The 14,684-nt window shown below is 47.6% G+C and overlaps 1 long non-coding RNA gene across 1 annotated transcript; it reads right to left on the bottom strand.

Annotated features, from left to right (window-relative positions):
* Window positions 1–8,753: 8,753 nt before the first annotated feature.
* Window positions 8,754–10,214, bottom strand: LOC122161535. Its single transcript, XR_006169200.1, has 3 exons — window positions 9,440–10,214; window positions 8,948–9,089; window positions 8,754–8,833 (listed from the first exon to the last, which is right to left on the bottom strand). It is a non-coding gene; the product is annotated as an uncharacterized LOC122161535 (long non-coding RNA).
* Between the last annotated feature and the right edge of the window lie 4,470 nt (window positions 10,215–14,684).

Raw genomic sequence — 14,684 nt, 5'->3', positions numbered from 1 at the left:
GGGAAGGGAAGGGAAGGGAAGGGAAGGGAAGGGAAGGGAAGGGAAGGGAAGGGAAGAAGCTATACAGCCTGCCTGCCTGTATGGAGAACCAATACCGCTTTTACCCATACAAACTGCTTGGCACTCTGAAAATCTGGTGCTGGATATTGGGCAGACAGCTAAGCACAGAAGGTGGAGGTCTGGAAGCAAGGAGGGAAGGAAGAGTACAGCAGAGAAGGCGGGAAGATGGGGACAAACATGATGCATTTCAGTCACTTCCAGCTTAGCTGCAATGCACTGCAGTGGAAACAGGAGAAACTGTCTGAGATGGAGATGGAGGAAGACAAGCTGCCCTAGCAGACAGTCATGCTCCCTTGATTGCAGCAGTTGAGAGCAGAAACACTGCAGAAGCAGCAGGCACCCAGGAGGACCCAGCAGGACCCTCAGCAGTGCTCCCATCGGTGTCTCAGGTTCAGCAGGCCTCTGGAATGTTCCTCACCCACATTCAAGACAGCTTGGCTTGTTTAGTCTAGCAAAAGTAAGGAAGAGAGGGCATAGCTTTGTTGTCTGTAAATACACCAGAGGCATGAACACCAGGGTGGGAGAAGAGCTATCCAAGCTAAAAGATCCTGTTGGCACGAGAACAAGTGGGGGATCAGTTGGCGTATGAAAACAGTTGGGATAAAAATTATGAGGAAGCCTCTAACCTTAGAGTTTGACAGCAGCTGCCTGCAAGAGACAGGGCAGCAAGGAGCTGCACTGGTGCTAGGATGAAGTTCGTCTTGTTTCTGGAGGGATGTTGGATGAACAGGGGACCAGGAAGTCCTTCATAGCTAGAACAGTGGCAGAGGAAACACTGAGGACACTGGAAAGCAAAAACTGGAACTGATCTCTGTTAAGGAGAGAGCACAGGAGGAAGCATTTCCAGACTGGGAAAGTATAAACCCCACTGAAAAGGGGAAAAAAGGCCAGAACATTTGGAAGCACCTCTCACCTCAGCCATATCTGAAGAACCACCTGTCTGAACTGACCTATCCTTGTCAATCAGCACTCACCCAGAAGGCAGTATGGTATTGTAGATGGAAAAAAAATACCAAACACAACGTCCAAAGATCTTCACTTTTCCTGTTACGTATGTTTGAAACATCTTAAAGCTGTTCCTCCTTGAGAAATCCCAAGGTTTTCCATTACCTCTAAGTAGTAAGAGAAGATCCTCCAATTGAAAGATTTTTGAGGAAAGTGGCAATATTTAGAAACTGGCCTGCTTAGGAAGGAGAACAATTCTCAAGTGCTAACCAGACCAATTCCCACCTGGTGGATACGAGGCATATTGATGTATTTCCCATGCTTGCATCCTTTGAAAGACAGATGCAGGACCAGGATGCGCTGAGGATCAGAGACTGCAGCCAAACAGCCTTGCTCATTCTGCCAGGGAGAGAGGAATGTGTTCAGAGTGCTGATCTGTGAGTGGGAGGGAAGGCAAGAGCTGGGAAATCCATGCACGTATCTGTGTCTGTGCTTCTGCATATGCATATATAAAAATACGTATACACACTGAAAACAAAACAAAACAGTCCATTGCACACAGTCCTCCCTGGGGAGAGGGTGAAAGAGCAAACGAGCAGCAGATGTCAACCACATCACCTCACCTTCTGCGGGGAGAGCATCGGATACCAACATGGCATGAGCCCCACCATGGTCAGATGCCAAGGAGTTGGCCTCAGGAGAGCTGCAGCATAGCCTCAAGAACAGACCTCTTCCTTAGTTAGGTGTGTATTTTGTCTGTCTTACAGAAAAGCATCAAGAGCCATGGAGCAAATGAGAGTGTGGGCCCCCTCTCCCCCAGTGGCTCTTCAGAAGTGTTTTGTCACCTTTCATAGGTTGATGGTTGAACTAGATGATCTTAGTAGTCTTTCCAGCTTTAATGATTCTATGATTCTACAATTCCTCGTCCAGACTGGGCAGTGGTGCTGAATGCTGATAAGGCCAAACTTGTACAAACCTGTCAGACAGCTGGGGAAACTGGACTTTAAATAGCACTTTATGATTTGTTGTGAGCAGCAGGTTGGGATGAGTTGAGTTATTTGTTGTCGCTGCTGCTGTTTGTGCTGTCGTTGCTTCTCACCTTCCTCCTTTTCCAACCAATTAACTTCAATTTGTTTTGGCAGAGGACGTGATCATTGGGGCAGGGTTCCAGATGGTTGGGCGCTCAATCGCTCGCCATAAATAAGGCTGGATGAGAAGCGCTCCTGGCAGTACGCACTGAAAGCTGGGCTGCAAAGAGCTGGGGCTGCTGGACCAGAGAATTCCAGGGAGGAATGGGAGGGGTCTGCAAGGCACAGACCTACTCTAGCCCTGTTCAGAGGGCATCACCTCACCTCTCCTTAGAAATCTCTTGCAGAGCACCTCTAGCCTTGTTACTCTTTTGTCTCTGAATTAACATTCCCTTGCTATTGCCTTTGGAGTCCTTGAGATGTGAAGAACAAGCCTCCTCAATTTTCCTTTGCATAGCATCATGGAATCATAAAGGTTGGAAAAGACCACTAAGATCATCTAGACCAAATGTCAACCCATCCCCACCATGCCCACTGACCACGTCCCTCAGAGCCACATCCCTGCATTTCTTGAATGTCTCCAAGGACTGTGACTCTCCCACCTCCCTGGGCAGCCTGTGCCAGTGCCTCAGCAACACCTTTCTGTCCACTTGAAGATCATCTCCTCTTGCTGCTGGCATAGACAACACAGAATCTGTTCTGCAAGACTGGCAGCCTGTTGGACCTGGCCAAACACCACAAGGAAGCAAGTCCTTTAAAGAAATTCAAGATGTTTTCAAAGTTTTTCTAATTCTGACATATTTTCAGTGTATTCCTAACAAACAATGCTGTTAACAAAACAATGCCTGACTCTCTCTTGTTGTGAAACCTTTATTGATTGACTTCTGTAACACTTAAAGATCTTCTTAAGAGAGTTGAAAGTACAAGGCTTATTATTGTTATTGTCTCAGGATTTACAAAACGGTGAACTGCAAACTGAATAGCTATCCAACGTTTTATATTAGCTTAGATAGGTAGGCATTTGCTGGCAGTGTCTTATGCTTCAAGACAAATCACATTATTGATACATTGAGTAAGTAACAGATAGAAAACAATATTCTGGCAGAAGAGATCCATTGTGGGAATGCTGAGCAATGCTGCTGTGCACCATGATCCATGTCATACTTTGGCCAAGCTCAAGGCAGCTGTGCAGAAGCGTTGCACAGGTGCGATGTGTTTATTGAGGCATTGAAGCTGGCCTTATTGCCACATGCAGGTGTCAGGAGCTCAAGCAAAATGCTGTTGCAAATGCTGCAAGGGCCAATGCAATCAATGGAATATGTCCCATCTTGTCTTGAGCCCAGTCATCACAGTGTCGCTCCATTGCACAAAAGCAAGGGTATTTTTCCACTCACTGCATTGTTTCCAGTTGAGGATTTTCTGGAGGGATGTTGTAGAAACAAACTTCAGGTTGAACACAAGGAAATGGGCTCTCTTGCAGGACACACCCAGACCCTCCACCACTGGGAAACTGCAGATCCCATAGCAGTATTCATGTGCAAAGAGATGGAGCAAACATTCAAAACTGGTAACACTCACAGATGTGCAAATTGGAGCCACAGATGTAACACCGACCAGAACCCACATCTCATGCAACTACTCTGAAACAGGTTTGGATGTAGCTCAGTTCACCTCTAAGCCCATTGCAAATGCAAGTATCCTGACACACCTATTTTGCAAGATGAGAGAATCATGGCAGTATCTGAAGAAGTTAGAGATGAAAGTGATCTATGAGGTCTGTTTGCAATCTCTCGTAAGCCAGGCAGAATTTTGCCTGAGCTGTATTTGTTCCTTTGCATGGTCTTGTTTTTAATCACTCAAGCAAAGGGACTCGAGCAGCCAGGCAAAGTTATGTCATTCTGCTGCAGCAGTGACACTGGGGAACCTTATATCTCTGATCAGAACTGAGCCCCACAGTTGTACAATGTGTACTTAGGCATGTTTGATGTGGTTGAATGAATCCTATGCAGAAATGCATTTAATTTCTGTAAGTACTCATCTTCCAAGAATTTCTAAGACCTTGCAATAAACACAGCCAAAGCCATCATTCAACAAATTGAAATCACAGTTATATAAATGGGGTTGCTATATTCAGATTAATTTTAACCCCGATGACTTTTCCTTGTAATCCAGCAGAGTGAATGGGTCACCAGAAGTCATGATCAGAGCGCTGAGTGGGCATTTCTTCATTAGCATCTCACCACTGCCATCATGACATAAGGCAATTCCCCAAGGAGCCCCAACTGGGCAGCATGCACTGGAAAACGTATTTATATGGATGTTCTGTTTCCACTGAGAGTCGTTCCTGGATTTGACACGTCAGGTGAATTCAGTGTTGTTTTCCAAGGTCTACATATGGGTCTGTCCTTTTGTGGCAGTGACTGCTTTCAAGTGAGTGATGCCCCACCGCATGCAAACCAATAGCAGTCAACAACTCAGATAAAATGTGATGGTGAAAGTCACTTTCTCACTATTCAGGGTGGTAGTTTACTTCCCTTGGAAGCATACACAACGGTGCTTTCCTTCCCAGCAGCTCAAAGAGATTGCAGTTCAGATAAGTCACAGTGTGCATGCCACGCTCTGCTAGCTGTGCTCACATAAGGTAGAACAAGACCCTTCTGCTGGAGGCATGGCACTCTAAGAATAAATGCCCAGAGGATTTCCTAGCTCAGTTGCTTCCAGCCAACCGACATGCTTTGTTTTCTTAAAGTGATCCTGGAGGTTTCTGGGGTCAGCAGAGCTAAACAAAACAACCAGCAGCAACACTGTAGTCTAGGAAAGGGCAAGCTGCTTCAAAGGCAGAGTTCCTCTTGGTGGCACAGCTCCTCTACAGAGTGAAGAAAGTGTTTAAGTCGTAAGAGAAGCAAACAGTGACCTGTGGAGAAATGCAGGGCCTGGTGAGATACACAGTGCCTTGCTAACAGTCTCCAGAGGTGGGTCAGAAAGTGCTACTGAAGGGGACAGCCTCACCAGAAATCCAGTGCCTCCAGTAGGCTGCGTATCCTGATGGTTGGACTTGATGATCTTAATGGTCTTTTCCAACCTTAATGATTCTATAATTCTAAGCTAAAAGCTTCTCTGACGCGTACCTTTTTGGTCACCAGATTTAAACTAAGCTAGTGATGAAATTACATGGACCTCTAAAACTTGCAAAAAAGGTTGGGATTTTCTTGGCCAAATATTTGAGTTAGGAATTTGAGGACATGTGTAGATTGTACCCTAACAAACTCATCCTTTTTTTTCCTCCTCTTCCAGGCAAAGTTGGCAGTTTTCTGCCCTTAGCACATGGTGTTGCCTAATGAGAACACAGACAGGCCAGCCTAGAGCCAGCTTTCTGCCTGGTCCAGAAACCATCTTCTGGCACTGAGAAAAATGGCTGAGGATTGATGGGTTGGGAGTGTGGTGCCAGACACATCCTGCTGCTCCAGCTCCTCTCGGATCTGTCTGGATCCCCTTCTTCCTGCCCAGCTGGCAGAGCAAACGGGCTGCAACAAGGTAAGCTGGGGCTCGGGGCAACGCAAGCCTTCATTGTGCAGCATGGGAGCTGATCTGGCTGCAGAGAGAGGGAAAGGCGTCCTGGGAGGCTTTTGAATTTAGAGCCATGAATGCAATTTCAAATAATGAGGATATTTTGAAGTGATCCCAGGCCTTGGCCAGGTATTGCAATACTGGAAAGCCATGCAGCCAAGTCAAAGAATAACAGAATCATTAAGGTTGGAAAAGACCACCAAGATCATCTAGTTCAATCAGTGACTCATCCTTACCATGCACACTAACCAGTGCCATATCTCCTATTTCTCAAACACCCCCAGGGATAGTGAGTCCCCCTGGGCAGCCTGTGCCAGTGCCTCATGGCTCTTTCTGGAAAGAAAATTTTCCTAATATCCAACCTGATCCTCACCTTAAGGTGCAACTTAAAGCCATCACCTCTCATCCAATCCCTTTACCTGGGAGCAGAGGCCGAACCCAACCTCGCCACAACCTCCTGTCAGGGAGCTGTAGAAATCAATATGATCTCCCCTGAGCGTCCCGTTCTCCACACTGGAACATCCCAGTTCCCCCAGCTGCTCCCCATAAGCCATGTTCTCCAGACCCTTCACAGCTTCGTTGTCCTTCTCTGGAAACCCCCCCGAAAGTCAATATCTTTCCAGGTCCTTGAGAGTACCGTGAAAAGAAATACTGTAAGCATTTCTCCTCCATTAGCATATCCCTGCTGCACAAGGCTCAGTTTGGCACTGCACGTGTTGCTAAACCTCCACGCCTCACAATCCTCACCCTCTGCAGAGAGACACGGAACCCAGAGCAGAACGGAGAGGTGCCACACACAGCCCTCCCCACCGACAACTGCCACCCCACTGGGCATGGGCAGGGTGCACCGCACCTCCTAGCAGCACCCACTCCAAAAAAATAACGAAATTTTAAACTTTGGGCTTAGGAGACGGTCTGGGGGAGGGCTGGAGGTGGCCCCGTTGCTTCATGCTGTGCATTAGCAGCCGAGTTCGCAAACACAAGGTGCGCTGTCAGAATGGCCTGGGGCAAAGTTTGTACTTTGCTTGAATTCTAACTTTTGTTTACCAAGGTAATAAACCGGTCTTCTCTTCCAGGTGTAAATGCTATTATGAAAAGGCATATTTGTGTTTCATCTCACCTCAGATGTACAGTATGTGCTCACATCCTACACCGTGTGTACAGCCCACACTGCTCCGAGAGCAAGAAGAAATGAAAAGGGATAAAAATAAACATCCCTACTCTGTCCTCAGCAATGCAGTACTTGGGACCTGAATGGGATCACTCACTTCACACCTGTGAGTAGCCTCGAGGATGGGCTCAGCCCTTTCCCACATCCCCCTTAGTGAAGACCCAGAGTGGGGAGCTGGGGGAGGTGACCCCATGCAGACGACAAGTCTAGAGCTGAGTTTAGTTTCCACCCAACTAGTCAGCTCGGTCCCTTCCCCCGAAGCTGCCCATATCTCCATAATGCCACGTGCATTCAGATATGTATTTGGTGTAACCTCACTGAAACCAATGGCAGAGAGAGGAGAAGTAGGTGAAAAAAAAGGAAAAAAAAAAAAAAAAAAACGGAAAAAACCCTGGCATTGTTGTTTCTTTCACTTCACCTCCTGTTCCTGGTGGCGTGCCCACTTGGCAAGATCTAGAGATAGCAGACGCGCTCTGGATAAAAATGACCTAAATGTTTCCTCATCCCTTCAAACCTGTTCGGTGGCCTTCTGTCTGCAACCCACGAGTAATTTGGCCTGGCCGCTGAGGCCGGCACCTGAGCACTCGTGAAAACCAACACCTTGAGATCTGCAGTGAATGAAGTGGTCAGGGATCTGCTCCAGAGCGTGGCTTCCCTGGCGCAGCACGGCATGGCAAGGAATGGCACGGTGGGCAAGAGCACTGCTTGCAGAATCAGCATGCCTGTTCCAGGCATAACCTTGCTCCTCTCCCACTATGGTCTGACCCCACCCACTCCCACCAAGCTTATAAAATTTCATGAGATGACATCTTGAAAAGCTAAGTGTGAAGCACCAAGATTGGATGGAACCCTCACAGAAGCTGACCAGCTGCGGGTCAGCAGTAATTTCCTCCCTCGCCTGTTGTAGCCATTTGTGAGCACATTTAAGAGGGCAATAACTGCACAGTAATTTTTTTATTTTTTAACACAAGCTGTTTATTCTATTAAAAGCCTGTGCCCATAACTCCATCTGTGCAGCAGAACAACACCGGGAGAGATGAATGAAAAAGGGCTGAGGAAGATGGCGGTCCCCATGGCACGCAGCGATGGTGACGGTGCCCAACACGGGCGCTTTCTCAGAATGTTTTGCTCTTGAAATCAGAAACCCTGCGGATGGATCCAGGCTGCCAGCATTGTACAGGTCTGAGCCTGCCTGCGCCCAGCCGCCCTCCCCGCCCCCAGTGTTTATGCAGAAGCACTCACACCGATGTGGGCCCTGAGATCCATAGCCCTGCATACTCTACTTGTCCCAGTGCTGGACCTGGGACAGATAGGGGGGGATGTGGGTCCCCTGCTGTGCATCTGCTGTCCCACAGAACCTTGCCTGAAGAGGTTTGATGTTTTGTGTGTGTGTTTTGTTTTTTCTGAGTGTCTCAAAGGCTTTTAGCAACTTTTGGATGTTCTCTGTGGGACGTGGCACTGAGGGACACGGTTAGTGGGCATGGTGGGAATGGGCTGATGGTCAGACTCAATGATCTTAGAGCTCTTTACAACCAGAATGATTCCATGATTCTCAGCTTGCTTGATTCCTTTATAAACAGGGTGCATAGCCCACAGGAAAGCAATTCCCCTCAGCTGCCAAACCACACCTGGTCCACCCCAGAGGACGGAGCAACGTGTCACCCCAGTTTGGGAACAGGTGTGTTCAGTGGCCAGATCAAGGCGCATTAAGAAGCCTAGAACTTGTTTGACTTGGGCTATTATTTCATGGCATCTTGAGTCTATTCCACACGTCCTTTAAGTGCTCCAGCAAAGTAATGGCCCGGGCCTGGCTTTCCAATCGTGTTCCTCTAACATGTCAGATTGGTTCTTCCAGAACAGGGAGGGGGTGGCGTTTTGCCAGCATTATGTAAGAAGCAGAGTGATTGCATAAGACCAGTTGGTCGCAAAGGTATAAAATAGGCTTTATTGGTTGTTATTACCGCTGGAAATATTTCCAGAGGCCTCTGGGCATTTGTATAAAGAGCTTGTCCTTTTCTAGATCTGGGCTTCCTGGGGATCCTCTTTCTTCTAGGTGGTTTTGCTATCAGAAAATTAGAATCGTGTGAAGCAAAATGTTTGTTTTTGCATGGGAAACAGTAGAAGGACATTGTATGTCATTTCAGTGGAGCTCCCTGAAAAGCTTCAGTTGCCTTACCGATGTGCAAGCTGTGCCCAGGCTGAGGCAGATGCTAGTTTTAAACCAGTTCCCAGATGCAAGTATCCAGGTGTGGTCCAGGTGGGGTCCAGGTGCAGTGTGCTCTTGTGCCTTTCAGAGCAGGGGAAGAATGATACAGCATCTGCAAGCGATCAGAATGTGACCCACTGTAGCATACAAAGAGAAATGGCAAACTTAGCTTTGTTGAATAACTCACAAAGACGTACAACATTAAGCATATGGAAAATGCTTTGCAAGACCAAGGGCTGATCAGAAGCTAATGCACTCCCAGGTTCAATAACAAGTACACTCTGTACATCGCAGGAATGGCAGGCTGCCCAGAGCTTTTGGGCAGATGCTGTTTCTAAAGAAATTAAATGCATGAATAGATAATAACCGAAGAAATCCCTGCTGGAATAGAGAATGGACAACCTCCATCTGATAAAATCAAGTTCTTGCTCAATCATTCTGCACTCGAACACGAAGACCAACCTGAGTCAGTCCTGAAAGTCCTGGAGTTTTCAGACAAGTGGTTGGGTTTCTCTGGGTCTCTTTCCTGTTTGTCACACTGTGTCTTGTCTTGGAACTGGCAAAACACAGCAGGGATGGCTCCTCTGTCGCAGCTGGAACATTGCAGGAGGTCAGCTGGCTCTGCAGGGCTGAAGGAGTCGCCCGGTTCCTTCTCAGATGGTTCCCTCCAACCCGCTCAGGGTAGGGGCAAGGCAGAGAGGAACGTGTGGCTACCCCCTGCCCTCACCACGCAGATCCATGCAAAGCAGGGGGAAACCAATGTGACACAGCAGGGAAGACCTGCAGAACAGCAAGGGACCCAGCAGTGGGAAGATGAACGTGAGATCAGTGAGGACTGTCTGAACTTTGACGTGGGAAACAGTGAGGTGAGGATCAGGGTCAGAGGATGGGGAGAGGTCACCTCAAACCTCCACAGTGTTTTGAGCAGCTTCCAGCCATGACACAAGGCGATGCTCTCAGCTGCCTTCCCCATCCTCTCCCCAGGCTGTGCTCTGCGTGTGACTGGGATGCTGTTCTTGACCACTGGGACCACCTCTGGGGTGCTTCTGAAACGTCTCGTGGTGAGAGGGAGATTCAGTGCAACAGTCATCCAGTACAACTGCCAGGTATGAAGTTCCCAGATCTCATGCAAGCTCTGAGATACATTTCTGTTCTATGTGACAAGTGGTTTATTTTCAACACCTAGAGCACAGAAGGCAGGTGAGATGATGGGCTGTCATCTAGGGCACTTTGTACTCATTCAGTGCCAACTATGCTACAATATCATTTTGATGTCACTATTTCCTCCTGCTGAAATAATAATAATAATAATAATAATAATAAAATTCCATTGCCAGACAACATTTCTCAGCAGGGAGATCTCTGGGTTTGTTTTCCATTACACCTGCTTTGTATGACTTCACTGACTTGTGCAGCAGAGGAGGAGAAAGAAACTAGAGAGAACAAAATTTATACATTTCTATAACTTTAAATCCTTTTAATTATAGAAGTCTGAAGCCTTTAAAGACTACCTGACTTCGGAGCGTCAACATGAAGTTGATATAGTGAAGTATTTTCATGGGGGTTGGGATTAAAGCTGACATTTTTTAGTGATTAAATTTGAGAACCTGTTGAGCAGAGCTGGGTTTTCATTATTCCCTTGACACAAGTGGAAAGTTTCAGAAATTGGCAGTTTCTAAGCAGCCAGCATGTCTCTGTGGAGCCTGCACACCTCAGGGAGATGCTGAGCCCTCTTAGAGAGACCTTTTCCATGCAGAATGTTGTCCCTGTTGAGTATGGCAATGCAATATCCACTCAAGGACCCTCTCAGGACATTTGTCCTCAGGAAGAGACTTGTTCCCTGAGAAAAGCACCCTGCAGAGGATTATCCTGCAAAGCATCCTGCAAATGAGCTCTGCAAGGACCAGGCTCTCTTGAGCAACACCTGGGAATGCACAGTCTGAAAAAGGCCCAGGCTCCCTGCAGGACATGCCAGGGGACAGCTCAGGGACAAAGTTCCGAGCCGCTGAGATTTGGCAGCAGGTTTTGGTGACACCTGGTCTCGGCTTTGCTCAATCTAGCGCTCCTGCTCAGGAGATGCCTTGTTCAATCAAGATGCTCCATCCTACCCGAGACAGACAAGACTCAAACTTCTGCGTGGCTCTGAAGGTAAAAATAGACAGTAAAGGTAGCTGGGGAAAATGGGAGAATTCCAGCCCTCAAAAGGATAGGAACTCTGCAGTGCCATCACCTCTCCCAGGGCAGGAGGAGCTGAGCTGGACTGCCAGTGCCCATGGCATGAAGAGAATATCTCGAAACCTTCTTCCTCCTCATCAAAGGTTCATTCCCTAATGCTCACTGTTGCAGGAAAAGCAAAGCCTTGCATTCCCATGGGTCTAACACACCAAGCCACAGAATCACAGAATCACTAAAGCTGGAAAAGATCAGTAAGGTCACCTACTCCTAAAATCACCCATCCCCACCATGCCTGCTAACCATTTCACTCAGTGCCACATCTCCACAGTTCTTGAACACCTGCAGGAACAGTGATTCCACCCCCCTCCTGTGCAGCCTGTGCCAATGCACAGCCACTCTTACAGAAGCTTTTCCTTATGTCCCACCTGAAGTCGCTGCCCTCCTGCACCTCCTGAGCACTCCGGTGGTAGAGCTCACCAGAAAACTGCAGGAAAAGCAATTCTGAGTTTCGTTATTTTCTCCTTCTGCTCTTTATTTCTTTTTTTCCATGGAGAGGAGGGGAAATGAGCTGGGGGAGCTCACTAGAAGTATATGGTATAGGGAAAAAATATCCGTTGCTCTCTAATCAGGAGTATTTCCTTGATGCAGACAAATCTCTGCCCAGAAGGCTGAATTGCTGCTGCTTCCAGCTGCTGAGAGGCACACTTTGTTTGATGGGAGTCTGATGAAAATCTTAAGTGGTGGCAAAAATGGGAATTTTGCAGAGATAGCAGCTGGATCCCTCCGAAAGGTCATGTCTGGATGCTGAAAAGGTGTTTTCAGCCCTTCTTTGGACCAGATCTATTAGCAGGATGGCTTTGCCTGAGATGAAATAAATGGTTCAGGAAAAGTGGATGACAGATGGGGAGAAAGAGTGAGGAATGAAGGTCCTTCAGTGCCTGCTCAGAACCAGGAGTGCTGACCTGTGACTGATAAGAGGTTTTACTTGGGGACTTTCAGTCTCCTAATTCCAGATCTGGTAACAGTAACTTGCATTTCCCCCCCCAAAAAAATATTGGTAGAGTAATTCAGAGTGCTACAAAGGTGGTGCTATGCAAATGTCTGGTGGGAAATACAGCTGTCTGAAAGCATTGATAGCCTGTGGTTTCATTTATGTGGTGGCTGTTAATGTGTCTAATGGTTCTGAGAAGAGCTGCATGAAAAAAATGAATTTGGGGTTGTGTTTTTTTATGAATAGTTCTGAAAAGTCAGGAAGGAGGGAATTAGTTCAGATTGCAGCTAGAACTATTTATTTAAATTACAGCATACGTGAAAGGTGAGGAGAAAATGCTGCACTTTGATTTGGAGCAATTTACAAGTAAAATGGAGGGGAATTTCAAACTGAAATAAACATTGCAAATGTACTTTCTTGGAATGTTTTTTCTCAGGACAAACCATTTAGCACAGCCAACACTAATGTTCTCAACTATTTGTCACCAAATTTGCATTTTTCACACAGGGGGAGTTTCAGGTGAAATATTTTCACCCAGCCCTGAGCCTGGGAATATCTCAGCTGGACACTCCCACCCAATAGCTCCCTGCTAAGAACCCATCCCAGTGCCTGGATGAGGGTGTGTGGGTCACAGAGTCATAGAACGGTTGGGTTGGAAGGGACCTCAAAGACTACCCAGTTCCAACACTGAATCACAGCATCATAGAATGGTTGGGTTGGAAGGGACCTCAGAGCCCACCCAGTTCCAACTCCCTGCCATGGACTTCCTGCCATTCACCAGATCAGGATGCCCAGGGTTCTACCCAAGGTGACTCTGAACACTTCCAGGGATGGAGCATCCACAGCTTCTCTGGGCGCCCTTCTTCCACCCTCCTTCCACCATCTGTAGTCCTACAGTCCCCAGCCTGCAGGCAGGGGAACCCATCCCCTAGCTCTGCCCCAACTCCAGCATCCAGACCATGGATCCAGGGGCAAAAGTATCAGCACAAGGTCAGCTTTTTGGCTCTGTGGCTGCAGAGAGATCAGACCTTCATGGCTTTGTTCTCTGATGGGGGATGCAGCATCTTCTCCCCTACACCCTCCAAATGGTGCCAGGAGGTGGTGGCACAGCACAAGCCAGCTGGATCTCAGCCAGCCCCAAGTCCCCATGGAGCACAGCAGTGGTTAATAACATCGGGAAGCCAAGGCGAGGAGCAACATTCTTCTCAGCGGTAAGTTAAGTGAGAGGAAATAGTTTTTCTTCTGAAATGGCCTGAAAGTCCGTTTTATAGCCATGTGCATTAACTCTTCAGTAGCAGCAAGCTTTGGTGTTACTGCTAACAGCTGCCTTGAATCTTTTGGAGCAGCATGGAATAAAGCAGCTTTGGAAATAGTTCCTATTTTCTGAAACATCTCAAAAGAACACCACGAAAGTGGCCTGAATTTCCCATCCTCCAGAAGCTGGGCAAAAAAAACCCCTATTAATTAAAAAAATAAAAATAAAAAAAATCAAGCATTTTTAAATCCCCCCCCGCCCCCCTCCTTTCCCATCACTTTAATCACAACCTGTGACCTGCAAGTGAGACAATGAAGTAGTGTGCTGGGGCCTGAGAACTATTCATTAATGTTTACAAGACACTGAGATAACAGGGGAAGAGAACATACAGGGAAGAGTGCATACTACTAAATGATAGAAACAGAGCTTTCAGTCTCTGTAATTACTCGTGCTCTCAGAACTGAGCAGGTGTATGGGTTTTCATGGGTTTGGCCCAAAGACGCCTTCAGATCAACCTGCTTGCTGTGGGATGACGGGACCCACTCAGAGCAGAAGGGGGTGTGGGGCTGGGGAGGTCCAACAGGACAAATGCTGTTTGGGTTTTCCAGTGCCAATTACACTAGGAACGGAAAAATGTATTTCCATTTTCCCCATCCCAGACATTCCTGGGAGCATAGGCCGCGGCTGTGCTATTTTTAAAAGCCAAAAAGTTCTTCAGATGAAAAAGCAAAGTTCCCGATCCCGTGAATGCCGCAGAGGAAGGATCTGTCCCCTGGCAGCCAGGCTCCCTGCCAGCTGGCCCCACTGTCCGCCAAGCCTTGTCCCAGCAATGCACAGGCTGTCTCCTATCTGGCAGGTCGGGCTGGAACAATGGGATTGAGACATTGAGATAGCATCTGGAGGAGCGAGAGAAATCAAGGTGAGTTGGTTTGTCAATCCCTGCCGTGTGCTGTAAAACAAACAGCCAGCGTGTTGCCATCACAGCTCTGGCTGTGCTGTGCCTTCCTGGCACATCTGTATGTCTGTCCACACTGCACATGTCCATCTGTCCGACGCCTGGTGCCACAGCCTTTCCGACCTGCAGTGCCATCCCACCCCCTGTACACCCAAGGGCACTGTGCTGCCTGCAGCATCCCTATCAATGCTGAACGGTTTGGGGCAGAAAAGCAATTTATTTCCTCTGTTCACAGAGTGTGATAGAGACACTTGCACAGTGTGTCCTAAATGGAAACGGGTTTTGCTCCAGAGAAGTGCAAAACCAAACCTGCTTCCATTTGCTATGTTTG

Source organism: Centrocercus urophasianus, unplaced genomic scaffold (genome assembly GCF_019232065.1).
Source record: "Centrocercus urophasianus isolate 14NV4802_14NV808 unplaced genomic scaffold, USGS_Curo_1.0 seq_19, whole genome shotgun sequence".
In the NCBI taxonomy this organism is placed as follows: domain Eukaryota; kingdom Metazoa; phylum Chordata; class Aves; order Galliformes; family Phasianidae; genus Centrocercus; species Centrocercus urophasianus.
This window is presented reverse-complemented; position numbering and strand designations above follow the sequence as displayed.